Raw genomic sequence first — 13,275 nt, 5'->3', positions numbered from 1 at the left:
CTACTGCAGGACAAAAATTCTTCTGATTGGAGTGCAGAATGCACCCTACTTCAATGCTTTATCAATGAAGGTCTTAGGAAATAGCTCTCCAGAATGTCCGTACCAGTTTTGCATTACAGATTCATGCTGGGACAGAGGAACACAAGACAGAGGATTGTGAAAATTCTGGAAGCTATTCCTGAAGAAAAATAAAACGTGACACAAGCATCTGCACTGAGAGGCAGCTCTAGTACTTTGTACTCAAAATAGTTTTACATCTGACTGAAATATGCTCAGATTTGATAACTCTTCCTTCAGAGCATTTGAAAAATATTTGAAAGATTCTCTTTGAGTACTTGAAAGCCACACAGCCATGCTATGCCTTTGATATATCTCAATAGAACATTGGTGATCTGCTTAAGTTTGCTTCTCCAAAATTACAGTGTTCAAAATTCAGGTTTAAAGCAATGATTCCTCTTCTGCCTTCAAGGCGACTCTTTAAGGAAGGCTCTTATTTGCCTTCACTGCAGTGAAGACTACAAATTATCCTAAATAAGGGAAATATAGGGGAAAATTATCTGTTTAGTTAAAAAAAAAAAAAAAATCAATGTCAGCAAATCTCAGGCAGCTTACACCACTGTTGGCTGGCAGTGTTAGATGTATTAAGAGGTTAAATCTTCTGGTTCCGAAATTTCCGATATGCTGCAAAAGGGCTGTATTTTGCAAAAGATTATGTGCGGCTTAGGGTCCTGTCAGTCAGTAAGGAAAGGGAGCAAATCATCTGTCTTAAGTTTTGACTAATGTAATCCTTTTTTAAACACAGATACCTCCACTAATGCAGAAAAATGCAACACAAAAAAAAAAATTATAAAGAGAGACAGCAATTGGGGAATAAAAACACTGCTTTCTGTCAACAGCACCCTTGGGCTAAAAACACAGCAAAACATTGAGAAATTTAATCTCCGAAAGGCAGCATTCTGGAGTTAAGACTTATTTAAGGTTTATGAGAGACTGGAACTTCCCACACTAGTCAGTGAAAGAGAGGTTTACTGGCCTATAATCTGTGCACCCAGGAGGAGACCAAATCAAAACAAATAGCAATGCCATGAAAACCAGACTCTTCCTTGCCAACAATGGGATTCAGTGACAACTTATGACCTCCGTGGAAGGCAAAATGTCCCTGACAGCTAACCCAGTGTCAACAACAGAGCAGCATTTTCTCCTCCTTTTAAACCAAAGCTCTCTCCAGAGAATCTACACACAAGTGGTAGTTGGAACTGCAAAACAAGTAAAGTTGCATGTGATTTGACCTATAAATGAGGACATGAAAACTGACGTTGAGCCCATACAGTTTTGCATGCTTCAATACATACTAGTTAGCCATTTCAACTCCTGATAAAACTGGAACAGCCATATACATTTTCTCCCCTTTTAAAGGGAAAGTAAAAGGTAGGCCCCATGTCACAGTTAAGCACAGGTTTGCAGATGAATGACTCATTAACTAATAATGGGACTGTGACGGTGAGTTTTAACTTTGCGTTGGGGGAGGGTAAGGTCAATGTGAATTTATGTTCCCTTTTCTGCTTTGAAAAATCCTGATAGATTCAGTGCAGACATTTCAGACCATATTAGTATAAGACAGTACAGATGCCTCAGACATCTCCTGACTGGTGGAGCTCTCCTTCCCTCCTCAAACCGGTAACAACAAACTTCATCTGATTTTCACTTTGTAGCGCGTTCCCAACATCCCTAGTTAATGGGAAAATATATCTCCTGAATCTGCATAATTCAAAATGTAATTAAACATTCCAGTTCTAGGTGGAAAGCCTATTTCTTCCAGGGATTAGATTGGACTCATTACTTTGGTATGTACTGACCTTTAATGCCCTTGGCAGCCTCTTGGCAAACTGTGACACTGCACAGACTTCTTTGGAAAGAACCCACTGTTCATTGCCCCATGTTTTTGGACTCTACTCTTTTGAACCAGGTTGATATGAAGAATTCTTCCTCAATTCCACAACAATCATAAAATGTCACTAATTCACCTCAGTTTCTATCTTGAAAAGCCTTCATTCAGACAACGAGGAATTTAGGATAAGGTTAACTTTTGAAGACATCAACAGAACTATTTACAGTATGCCATGGTAATGTCCTGGATTAGGGCCATAATACTCAATGCTTCATGGGATTAGGCTAAAAGTCTGTAATTGTCAGCAATCTTGTTCACAAATTTATACACGTTTTTAAAAGAATACAAATTGGATTAGTTCTAGGCCTACATGTAAATTCCAGATTCTCCCATGGTCAACATATTAAACGTTAAATTCATTGGGAAAGGAATTGCCACTTCTGTCCCATGTTTATACAGCTCCCAGCACACACAGAAATCTGGAGAGTGGCAATAATATTTATTCATCCAAAAATAATATTTATTGATGCTACAACTGTAGGTGCCTCTTCACATTGGAGATATGCCTTTTTAAAAGTAAAATTACATACACTGCTTTTTGCTGCATCTGGAAGACATGGCTATTATTAAATTTCTTTCCACTCTTTTAGCCAACACCTGCACAAATTAATTCTTTGTTTAAGAAGTTAGTTCTAATAGCACCTATTATAACCCTGACATCCAAGCAATTTCAACCATTGAAAAAGAATGTATCTATGTTCCTGTGTCTTAATACTGTCTCTAGAATGTAGACCAATAAAAGAAATTAAAACATGTTTATGAGCTTGCTTTATAGAGTTTGGATCTAATAAATCATAATTCTCCATAGAATTACAGTTGAGCTTTTTCTTGCATTGAGTTATACAAACTTTTTGAAAGTGGGAGCATAATGTCTTTTTCTGAAGCTATGTTATTATTTTGGTCAAAGATTGTTTACATTAAACAAATCCAATTTACCAAACTTTGACATGTTTGCACAACTGCATATAATTTGTATTGGAAACATGACTTTTAAATGAACTTTCTGTAGTCTAAGCTCTCTGGTTTCTAGCCTGCAGTTCTAGATTCTTAAACTGCACCAAAAAGCTTGTCACTGGCGTAAATCATATTCTCTAAGAGGTTTCCAATAAAGTAAATAATGACTATAATTTCAAATTGTTCGTTAATACCTTCAAACGGGCTACATCTATCAAATACTGATTTGACTTTCTTGCCAGGTGCAGCACTTTGTCAAGAAAATAGCAATCTCCAAATTAAGATTAGGGAAAGCAATTCCTTAATGCTGCTATTTCCCTGTTAAGTTTATTTTAGTAGGTTTGATAAATGGAATTTAAATTAGGATTTCATCATCCTAAAGCATCAGAGATTGATTGTAAAATAACCCTTAATAAATCCATACTGTCTCCTATAAGTTGATATACTTATTATGGCACACTGCAATCGTATCTGTACTGTGAAATATACCAGGTTGTTGTTATTTTTTCATTTTAAAAGACCACATCTGTCTAGTAAATATGAAGCCAATCTATGCTTCATGGGGTCCCCATATACTTTTATGGGGTCTCAAAACATAACCTGCCAAGCATTCCCAGGTTTCACTGATTTTGCTGGGAACCAACAATGCCTAATGCTTGGACAACTTTAGGCACAAGATATCAAGTAAAATTTAACATTGCTCCTAAAATCTTGGGTTCTCAAAGGACTGCCCAGTCCACACTTTTGGGGATAAATGTGGAAAGAAATGAACCTTTGGAGCATCTGGAAGAACAATTTTTTTCTTTGAGAACTATCCATCATTTCTTTAACCACTGCCATGAAGCCACTCCTACTAAAATTAGTCCTTTTCCACCTTCACATAGCTTTTCTCAAACCATTTGCCCCACTTGCAACCTTGGTAGAGGATAACAGTAATCACAATTACCCCTCCACTGGTAGGAGAATGTTCTGATTTACTAAGATCTACATCCATACAGATATTGAGACACATGCCAGCCAAGATTTCTAGTAACTCCTCAGGCAGATAGAAACAAAACTCCCACTGACTTGGAATGGGTATTGAGAAACCAGGGCTGGATTTCTAAGCCTATTAAGATACCTCTTAAAATCTGTCTCAACACCCCTGTAAATCCAGGTCTAACCATTGTAATGAAAGGCAATCCCTGCTGCATTAGAGGCAAGATCAGTATTTCACTGTTGCTCAGCTTTGCACTTCTCTCTTCAGTACGCAGTGTGAGCTGAAAGAAAGTATGTTCCAGACCGATTTCAAAGTCTAAACTCACCTATGCTTCCAACAGTGTATCAACTGCCCTATAGATTCTGATGTGCCGAAACTGGATACGAATCTTAAAGTCAAATGTGGTTTTGAGACCTACCTGGCTTTTGAGGGAGAACAGAAGGAATTAGGAATTTTGGGGGCAACTTCAGTCATTTCTTTCCTTTTTTTTTTTTTAATTCCTCCAAATTTCTCTAAAAGCTTATTCAACTGTGGCTTTGTTACAATTTGTACTCTTATCACTTTACTGTTTCTACTTAATAAAAATGATCCTTTCCCTTATTTATACCTGATTTTGTAGTTGCATTCCACATCTCTGTCCTTCAGTATTAGTGAAAAGTAAATTCAGATGTAGCTGATCCACATTTACAGAGAGAACATCAAATTGCAGAAAAGTGGCTATTATTTTTATTTTAGTAAAATTTATAGTAAAACCACAAAGCCCTAGGATAAGAAAGAGCAGTTACTCATAAAGTGAATATTTAATATTAGCCCCTTAAAAGTGTGTAGGAAAAGTAATCTTACTCCAAGAAATAGTCACATCCCCTGTCTTCTGAAATTATGAAAGCTGTTTGAGGATGCTTAAGTCCAGTTTACAAGCAGCTGAAATACTAAATGCAACCTAAGATTCCTAAAATGTGAATCCCAAATTTAGGCTAAGCGAACACTGTATCAGCTTACTATCATTGGCGTTATACCAACATAAGAAGCTCTGTAACTCAGCTCGCACCTCTCCTCAGAAGTTAATTTTTGTGTGGCTACAGCTTCTTTGGTTCTTAGTACCATTTGAGTTGCCATTCCAGCATAAAGGAAGCCTCGAGGTCCTCTGGATGAGGTGTCAATAAAAAATTCCACCAGCTTTGTAAAGCACATGAACATACAACAAAAAATTACAATTTCCTGAAAATGATATGGTTATAAAGTAACTGTTCTAAAGTGTATGTTAAAAACAGTTTAATTTCAAAACTTGTCAGTCATCATACCAATATCTGATAACACATAATGATTTCAACAATACAGAAATATTTTATATGTACGTGTATATTTTTGTGGCAAATTTGCTTTCCAAAAAGCTTTACTCCACTGCCCATTTTGCACCAAACCCTCTAAGATTTTTAGATTTTTATCAAAACAGTTACAAATTCGACATTATTAGTTCAGAAACACGTGATCATGCATTCAAGGGATGCAAGTCAAACACACATCTTTTCATCCCAGTTTGTAAAGTCTAACAGGCCTGGACATAAAGAACCCTTGGAAAGGAGCCTCCAAGAGAAGGGCCAAGAGGGAAAGTCCTTGAAATACTGCAGTCAAAGGGGATAATAAACATAGCGTTTATTTTATATGGCTGAAGTCCAACAGAGGAAACATACAAAATAAATACAGATTATACTAAACACACCTTCCTAAAAAATGAATGGAATGCACTAGAAATGTGGCATAAACCTCACGTAAAAAATACCAAAGATTAATTCATTAAGACAAGTAATCTAATTGCTTTTTAGATAACACCTAAATCTGTGCCAAGAGTCTGGAATGAGGAAGCGAAAAAAATGCAAGAGGAACCTTTTTTGCTGTTTCGATTTTATAATTTTGGTCTCTTTACTAGATCCACTTCACAGGTCATAAATATTTTTCTGTAAATATATGACCAAGTCATATGCAACTATCTACCTATCCTTACTCTGAGTTAATTTTGATTATATCTCTTTGAGGTCTTCATTTTACAGACACTTCCTTTACAATACTACACCTTTCTAAGAATTGTCCTATACTACTTTTACCTAGAAAGCGGCTATATTCTTTCAGTCTCAGTGAGCTGGTTTAGGTTAAAAGAAGCAGGAGAAATAATTCCCTAGTTTTTTCCTGGGGGACCATGCAAGCTATTTTTCTGTATTGTATACTTGCCCCCTCTCTGAGCACAGATTGTGCCACAGTTTGCCTGCTTCTATATGGTTAAACTCCAGGATGTATTCCCTGGCTTAAGCCCCTTTAAGCTATGTGAATCTGAGGGCTATGGTGCTCTACTGAGTTTTGATAGCAAAATGGCAAATCATAGCTGTGGAGGTTTAGAAAGCTCTAGCTGCTGCTTCTCTGATAGAATCAGAGCTTGACTGCACACATACTCATTCTTTGCTACATCTATGGGAAGCTGGAACAAAAAGGACCAACTTGGAATCAAGATCAACATGCACCTCTTCCCAGGAAGGTCACTGTGCTTATGCAAATGGGCTCTGAACTCCGGTAGGAAATAGTGCTGCTATTCCTGCTTCCCAAATAAAGTCAGTGAAATGACCATTCTGCTCTACCAGTGTCTTTAAACCAGCTTAGTTTAGAACAAAGCATAGCAGAGGAGGCAGGGGTGCAGAGAGGAACCATTTTCTGCTGGGTAGCGAAAATGACTGCTTCTCAGCTATGACTAGCACACACGTCTTCACCCTCTGCTCCAATGGTATTTAAACATAAGACACTCAAGTGCTAGCATCAGTCTCAGATAAGTCTCCTGCCATCCTATGAAAACTCACCCACGCAATCAGATAAGCTTAGCCAGAACAGTAGGGGGCAACGGGGGCATGTAAACAGGCACTGCTGAGAGGCAGTGTTTATGGCAGAATCCCAGTCGGCAGGACCCACCTCCCAGGAGCAACTTAGAGGCTAAATTCACATGGTCAGAGCTTAAACATCAAAGCCCAAATTAAGCCCAAATCAAAACTACAATGTAGGCACAGCCAAAATTGTCCCTGTTACAGATATAGCAACTAGAGGTATCGTGATTTTACCTTACAAAGTGAAAGCTGACTCTGGAGATGAATATCTTGAGCACCATAAAGGTGGCATGCATCTTCAGAACATAAATAACAGAACTGAATAGCTATGTAGATTCCAGGTGTCTTGTCATGTATTCACAAATGCAGAAATTCTCCGTAACCGTTCCACATTTCCCAGCAATATTGATGCATAAGAGTCAAACAGTAGCAACATAAAATGAATTCTTAACAGTGCCTGCATCTGCGCATAACGTAAACATTATTAAGCTTTCAAGAAGTAACAACATAGTCCAAACTGTACAGAAAAATAGAGCAGATTTCCCATAGAAGTTGAGGCTTCCACTTGAAAACCAGCTACTCAGTACTACTCTTGCCTTGCCCTTTTAGCCAGAGAAGGTTATTTTTTGAACTGGGAATATACATACATACGTATACAGAGAGAGTAAACCTTGAAGTTTTAAATCTCTAACCAGCCTCAGAGATTTAAGAAATAAAGTAACTACCATAAAAATTGTATCTGTTAAGGTAAATGGTCAAAGGGAGAATTTGCTGTTAAGAATTTCTTTCCTTCCCATGCTGCTCACTTCATAAATCATAGGACTTGTCATCCATGTCCTGAGAAAGTTTTAGGCTGTTCTGACTTGGGAATCTCTAAAGAAGACTGTAAGCATTTCAACAATAACACGACACTCTGACTCACTGAAACGGGAGGAAGAAGCTTAAAAGAATGCTGTGTTTTGTCACAGGAATGTGGCTGCTGTTTCAAGACAGAAATATTCATTACTGTTTGTAGTCCACATTTCAACCTGTAAGGCATCAACACTCAAAGGTATTTGTACTTTGTGAAGTACAGACCCAAAGAAACAGACTTGCATTTAGAAGTCAAAACTACTGCTACTTGGAAAACTATACAATTCAGTGTCATTGATAGCATTCAGGTTTGTTGAACTAATTAGAACAAGATCATTTAATGGTGCATTAGATCTAGAGCTTGCTACTACATAGCAAGTTACAATCTACCTTGTCTGAATAAAAATTTAAAAAGCACACAAAGTGACATCCACAAAAATAATTCATTGGAAGCTGATCTACCAAGACACTGAAGTGAAAATGCAATTCAGCTTCCTCTAAATACTATGTGGACAGAGATACGCGAGATAAAAGGAGGAAAAAAAGTAATGGGAGTTGAATTATTCTTAAATTACTGTTTTTTCTGTGGCATGTATCAAACTGGGCTTCATTGCTGAAATTATGAAGTTCTGTTTTTGTTTACTGCATTCAAAAGATGGACATGTCCCCTCTTTGCCTGACAAAGGGAGAAAATATGCTATTCAGCCTGTAGATGTTATCTCCTGCTACACACTGCAATTTTGCTTAGCATAAAGTTAATACGAAACATACATTAGCATTCTATTTGCGGTTAAAAAGATGCACTTAACAATTTGACTTTTCATATTCAAAGACTTATAATTTATCCTCTTTCATACTCCTTTTCCTCTGTCCTTAACTGTTAGGTAGCTACCTCATTTAGCTGATGAAATTCTGGGGAGGCATGCAGTGGTTATTTCTTACCTATGGAATGATTATTTTTTTACTGTGATGAGGTGGGAAGTTCATACAAATCTTCTGATAAAAAACATTTTAATGGAACTTCTGTACCTTTCTTGGTAAAAATTACCTTTTACTTTGTATTTTCCTATAAACTTTGAGAAACAGTATAATGTTAATCATTTTCTGTCTTAACACTAGCATCTTATTTATTATATTCCTTAGTTTACATTTTTAAGTAATACGTATCTGTAAATGCACATTTTATTTATATCAGATTTTACATTATTTTTGAGCTACTTTCTTCACCCTATGTACATGTTTTTGTAGTTTATAACAGCTAATTCTTCCAGCAATCCTAAAATCACAGGAGTTTTCTCTACAGTTGTCTCTGTACAAATAAATCATTCAGCTTTTGCATTTATTTTTCAGTAATGTCTTGGGCAGAGATTCAGGGTGCGGGAGGGGGGAAGATGTTTCAGCTCAAAATTATTTCTTATTGGTACATATAAAGCTTTTGAACTAGGGACATAGCTGAAATCCTGACAAGCCTAACTACGAGTTTATTAAATTAGGTATGAAACTTTCCATTTTGTACTAGGTAGGGGCAGCACATCCCTCCAAAAATAGTGATGTCCAACTATCTGCCAAGACCTGGCCACTGAGAGTAATTTCTAGCTTGAATAATAGTAGGCTTTTTCTGAAGCCAATTGCTACTCTACAGTCTGATCTTAATTGGGAAAGTAAATTTAATTATTTCTCTCCTGAGATGGAATTCAGGCTACTCACATATCCCAGAATATGAAAGCAGAATATTAACTCTGGAAGCTGACTCCCATCGAACCTCCACATGTTGCCAGTGACCCATCACAGCTTACTAAGACCATCACCAGATAAGACAGACTGCCTATAATAAGCATAGTGGGTTTTACTCAAGTGATTTACAGCAAGGTTTATGGGAAATGATTTTCTACCATAATCATCCTAGAATGAGTCTTCTGATGAACAATAGCTCTTCAACTCAGGAGTATTATCTCCGGGTATCTTACCTACTTCACAAAGAGACTATGAGGTTTGCACAGCTATGCTGGTTTTGGCTGGGGTAGAGTTAATTTTCTTCATAGTAGCTAGTATGGGGCTATGTTTTGGATTTGCGCTGGAAACAGCGTTGATAATGCAGAGATGTTTTTGTTATTGCTGAGCAGTGCTTACACAGAGCCAAGGCCTTTGCTGCTCCTCACAGCACCCCGCCAGCGAGGAGGCTGGGGGTGCACAAGAAGCTGGGAGGGGACACGGCCGGGACAGCTGACCCCAACTGACCAAAGGGGTATTCCATACCATATGACATCATTGCTCAGCAATATAAAGCTGGGGGAAGAAGAAGGAAGGGGGGGACGTTCAGAGTGACCATGTTTGTCTTCCCAAGTAACCGTTACACGTGACGGAGCCCTGCTTTCCTGGAGATGGCTGAACACCTGCCTGCCGATTGGAAATGGTGAATGAATTCCTTGTTTTGTTTTGCTTGAGCATGCGGCTTTTGCTTTACCTATTAAACTGTCTTTGTCTCAACCCACGAGTTTTCTCACTTTTACTCTTCTGATTCTGTCTCCCATCCCACCGGGGGGAGTGAGTGAGCGGCTGTGTGGTGCTTAGTTGCCAGCTGGGGTTAAACCATGACAACAGCAAACAAAACATAGAAGTACTTAAGCTATTATTCAGCAGTCTGTGACACAGTTTTAATATTTTTAATATTGTTAAATGAAATCAATGTTTAAAATATTTCTCATGAAATGTAAATAAAGAATTGTATGCCTAAAATGTCAATACAAATAAAAATGTGTCTTGTAAAATGCCAAAATGCTAGTTTCTTTTGACATTTAGCAAACCTCATCCATAACCACTATCAGCTCTGAAAGGATTCAGTCATACAATTGTTTGAATGACTGGTGCAGCTATTCTATTATGTATTTTACTATGAGGGAAAAATCACTGAGAAATATACTCTTACAACAAAGCCATCTGACAATTAGGTGATTTCTTGAAATCTTCTGTATTTACAGCAAACACGCTTTTGGGGATATCTTGACACACTATATGTTTAAATAACCACTACTTTCAGTAGATTTTTTCTTTTTGTCCATTCCCCACACACACACACACAACTATCTTATAGACCACCACAAGTCATTCTTATTTAGTGAAATTGTTATGCAACCACTCTAAAGCCAAATTCATTTATCTAAAGGATACACAATCCAAAATCTAACAACAATACTTTAAACAGTTAATATGATTAATTATTTCATCACCTTACACAGAAGTAAAAATAACCTGCAATTACCGGCTTATCAAATACAGATGGATTTCCTGGAAATACAAGGAATTTTGTCTTGGTTACTTTAACAAAACTTAATCATAGGTAGAAAAAAGAAAAAAGAGGGAAATTCTCTGACAAAAGGTGAATTTGTGGGAGATAAGAAGGTCACTGAAGAAATGTTTAGGAAAAGTGACACACCTGAAGGATTAAAAAGAAACATTAATGTAATAATGTCATTCCAAGTGAAAAATCATGTCTTAGTAATGGAAGTGTACATTAAGGCATCTCCTTGCTTTTAATGAAGGGCAGGAGGGGCTTTTATTCTTAAAATCTGAAGAGTATAAAGAAACTTTGAATCTTAAGAAAAGACTCTGTGGAGTTTTGCAAAATCTTCAGCAGATATAGAGGCACGCGATTATGAGACGATCTTTGAACTAGAAGTGTTTGATAGCGTTCTTTCCCATCACTTCATATCTTTTGGAGAAGTTTTCTACAAAAGCCAATCATTATTGCTCACTTCAGCTGTTCTGAGAATTTCAATTCTTGCTTGTATTTACAAGGGCATAATGTAAATATTTTTAATTAACAAATTATTAAAAAAAAAAAAAGTGGAAAATCCCATTATATACAAGAACCCACACAGGATGATGGGATATTCATCCTTTTACCTCTTGATCTATCATTTGGAATCTATCACCAGATCTGCAGTGGGCAAGATCCCATCACAACGCTCTTCAGAGACCAACATCCATGTTGTTGACAGTATTCACATCTGTTCATTGCTTGAACATTATGCTTTTAACATTTCCAACAGAGAAGCTGAGAATGGAGCTGACATGCCAGTTACAATTCTTGAGGTTTTTGTCAATATAGGACACAGTACCCTAGCAGAGCCCATGTGTACAGAGCAGGGATAAAGTGACATTAGCCATCACGTGTATGAACTGAATATCTAACTCCTCTTTGCAATGCTACCTGTCCAGTACATCTCAAAAGATGTGAATTCATTTAACTGTCTTGAAATTACACTAATTTTGACATTTAGAACCAGCAAGCAATGCTTTAACTCCTAAAGAGAATCTAACCTATATTGGGTAATATAATCAAAACTAACTGATCTCTTTTTACGTGCATTAAAAGGCTGTGTTAATATTACACTTGGGGCCATTATAAATGTCTTACATTGCACACATTTAGGATACATCAAAGTTTTATCACAGTCATTATAAAAATGTCACTTCAAACTATTTTTACACTAATAAGATGGTCTTCAATTGAATAAATTGCAGTTACAGAGTGATTACCACTGTTACAACTTACATTTAGTTCACAGGTTAGTACAGTGATGGATAACATGCAGGGGAAAAAAATTAATACATGATTCAACTTTACAGTTTGTCACTAACCAGGTTGATTTAAGTCATAAGTAAAAGTTGAAATGTCAAATCTACTTGGAAGATATAAGGTAATAGACATTCCACTTGCTTCTGAAGTGCACCACCAATAACATACTATTATTTATGCAGATAGGATAACACATTCTCTTAGCCCACTCTGCAACATATTTTGTCTCAAATTAGCCAGTAAATCACTATTGCAGAAGCTATTAACAATCATAAAGCCTTTTGAGTTTTACAAGGTGTTCATAATGGGCCATTCCATATGATTTATATGAAAAACATGACTCATCTCTTCAAATACAACTAACCTGTGGATGCAGGGCTTGCTGTGTGACCTCTTGTTATCTTTGAGATGATATGTAAAACTTAAATCTTTCTTAACATTACTCAGACAAATGCAGTGACAAAACACAACACTCATGGAGTTTCTATTAAAAACGTGTTCACTTTTGATGAATGAGGCTTACACAGAAATGCTATATTTTAAATGGAACTTAAAGAGGTTTCAATACCAGATAGGATTAAATTCACCCAGAAGTGCTTGAAAACAGGCATAAGCAGTTATGATCACCACCTACCTGGACCTGAGGACGTAGTTCTTCAAAAGACAGAATTTGTTAACTTAACTGGTATCTATTGAATTACAATCAACAAAAGTCCCTGACTTTCATAAACTTGTATTAACTTGGTGTATTTCAACCGTTGAAGTGGTCAGAAAACATAATGCTTCTTTAACTGAATTGTGCTAAGAAGGTTTCAGAGAGGGCTTTCCTTCTGTGCAACTTCTCTGTAATAGAAACATTTGCATTATCTAAAATTTTCTTAACTTCACTCAAGATGATGTACTTTTCGGATCCCACAAGATAAATAAATATAAACTGCTTTACACTTCTAGCTTCCTCCCATCCAGTTAACACTCAGTCTTGTCTTTTCTACGTTTTTCTTGGTTTTTTACAACTTTCTTCTATCATTGCTGCTCAAAGCAACTTATAGGCATGTTATTTTAAATAAAAAGGGATAGTGGGCTTACTGTTCAGATTTTC

The 13,275-nt window shown here is 36.8% G+C and overlaps 1 protein-coding gene across 7 annotated transcripts in view; it reads right to left on the bottom strand.

The window, feature by feature from the left end:
• The window catches only part of LRMDA (leucine rich melanocyte differentiation associated), a 744,727-nt gene that overhangs the window by 256,555 nt on the left and 474,897 nt on the right, over positions 1-13,275 (bottom strand). The gene's annotated exons all lie outside the window — the stretch shown is intronic.

This window comes from Gymnogyps californianus, chromosome 6, assembly GCF_018139145.2.
Source record: "Gymnogyps californianus isolate 813 chromosome 6, ASM1813914v2, whole genome shotgun sequence".
In the NCBI taxonomy this organism is placed as follows: domain Eukaryota; kingdom Metazoa; phylum Chordata; class Aves; order Accipitriformes; family Cathartidae; genus Gymnogyps; species Gymnogyps californianus.
The sequence above is the reverse complement of the archived record's forward strand: the minus strand, read 5'-3'. Positions and strand labels throughout refer to the sequence as shown.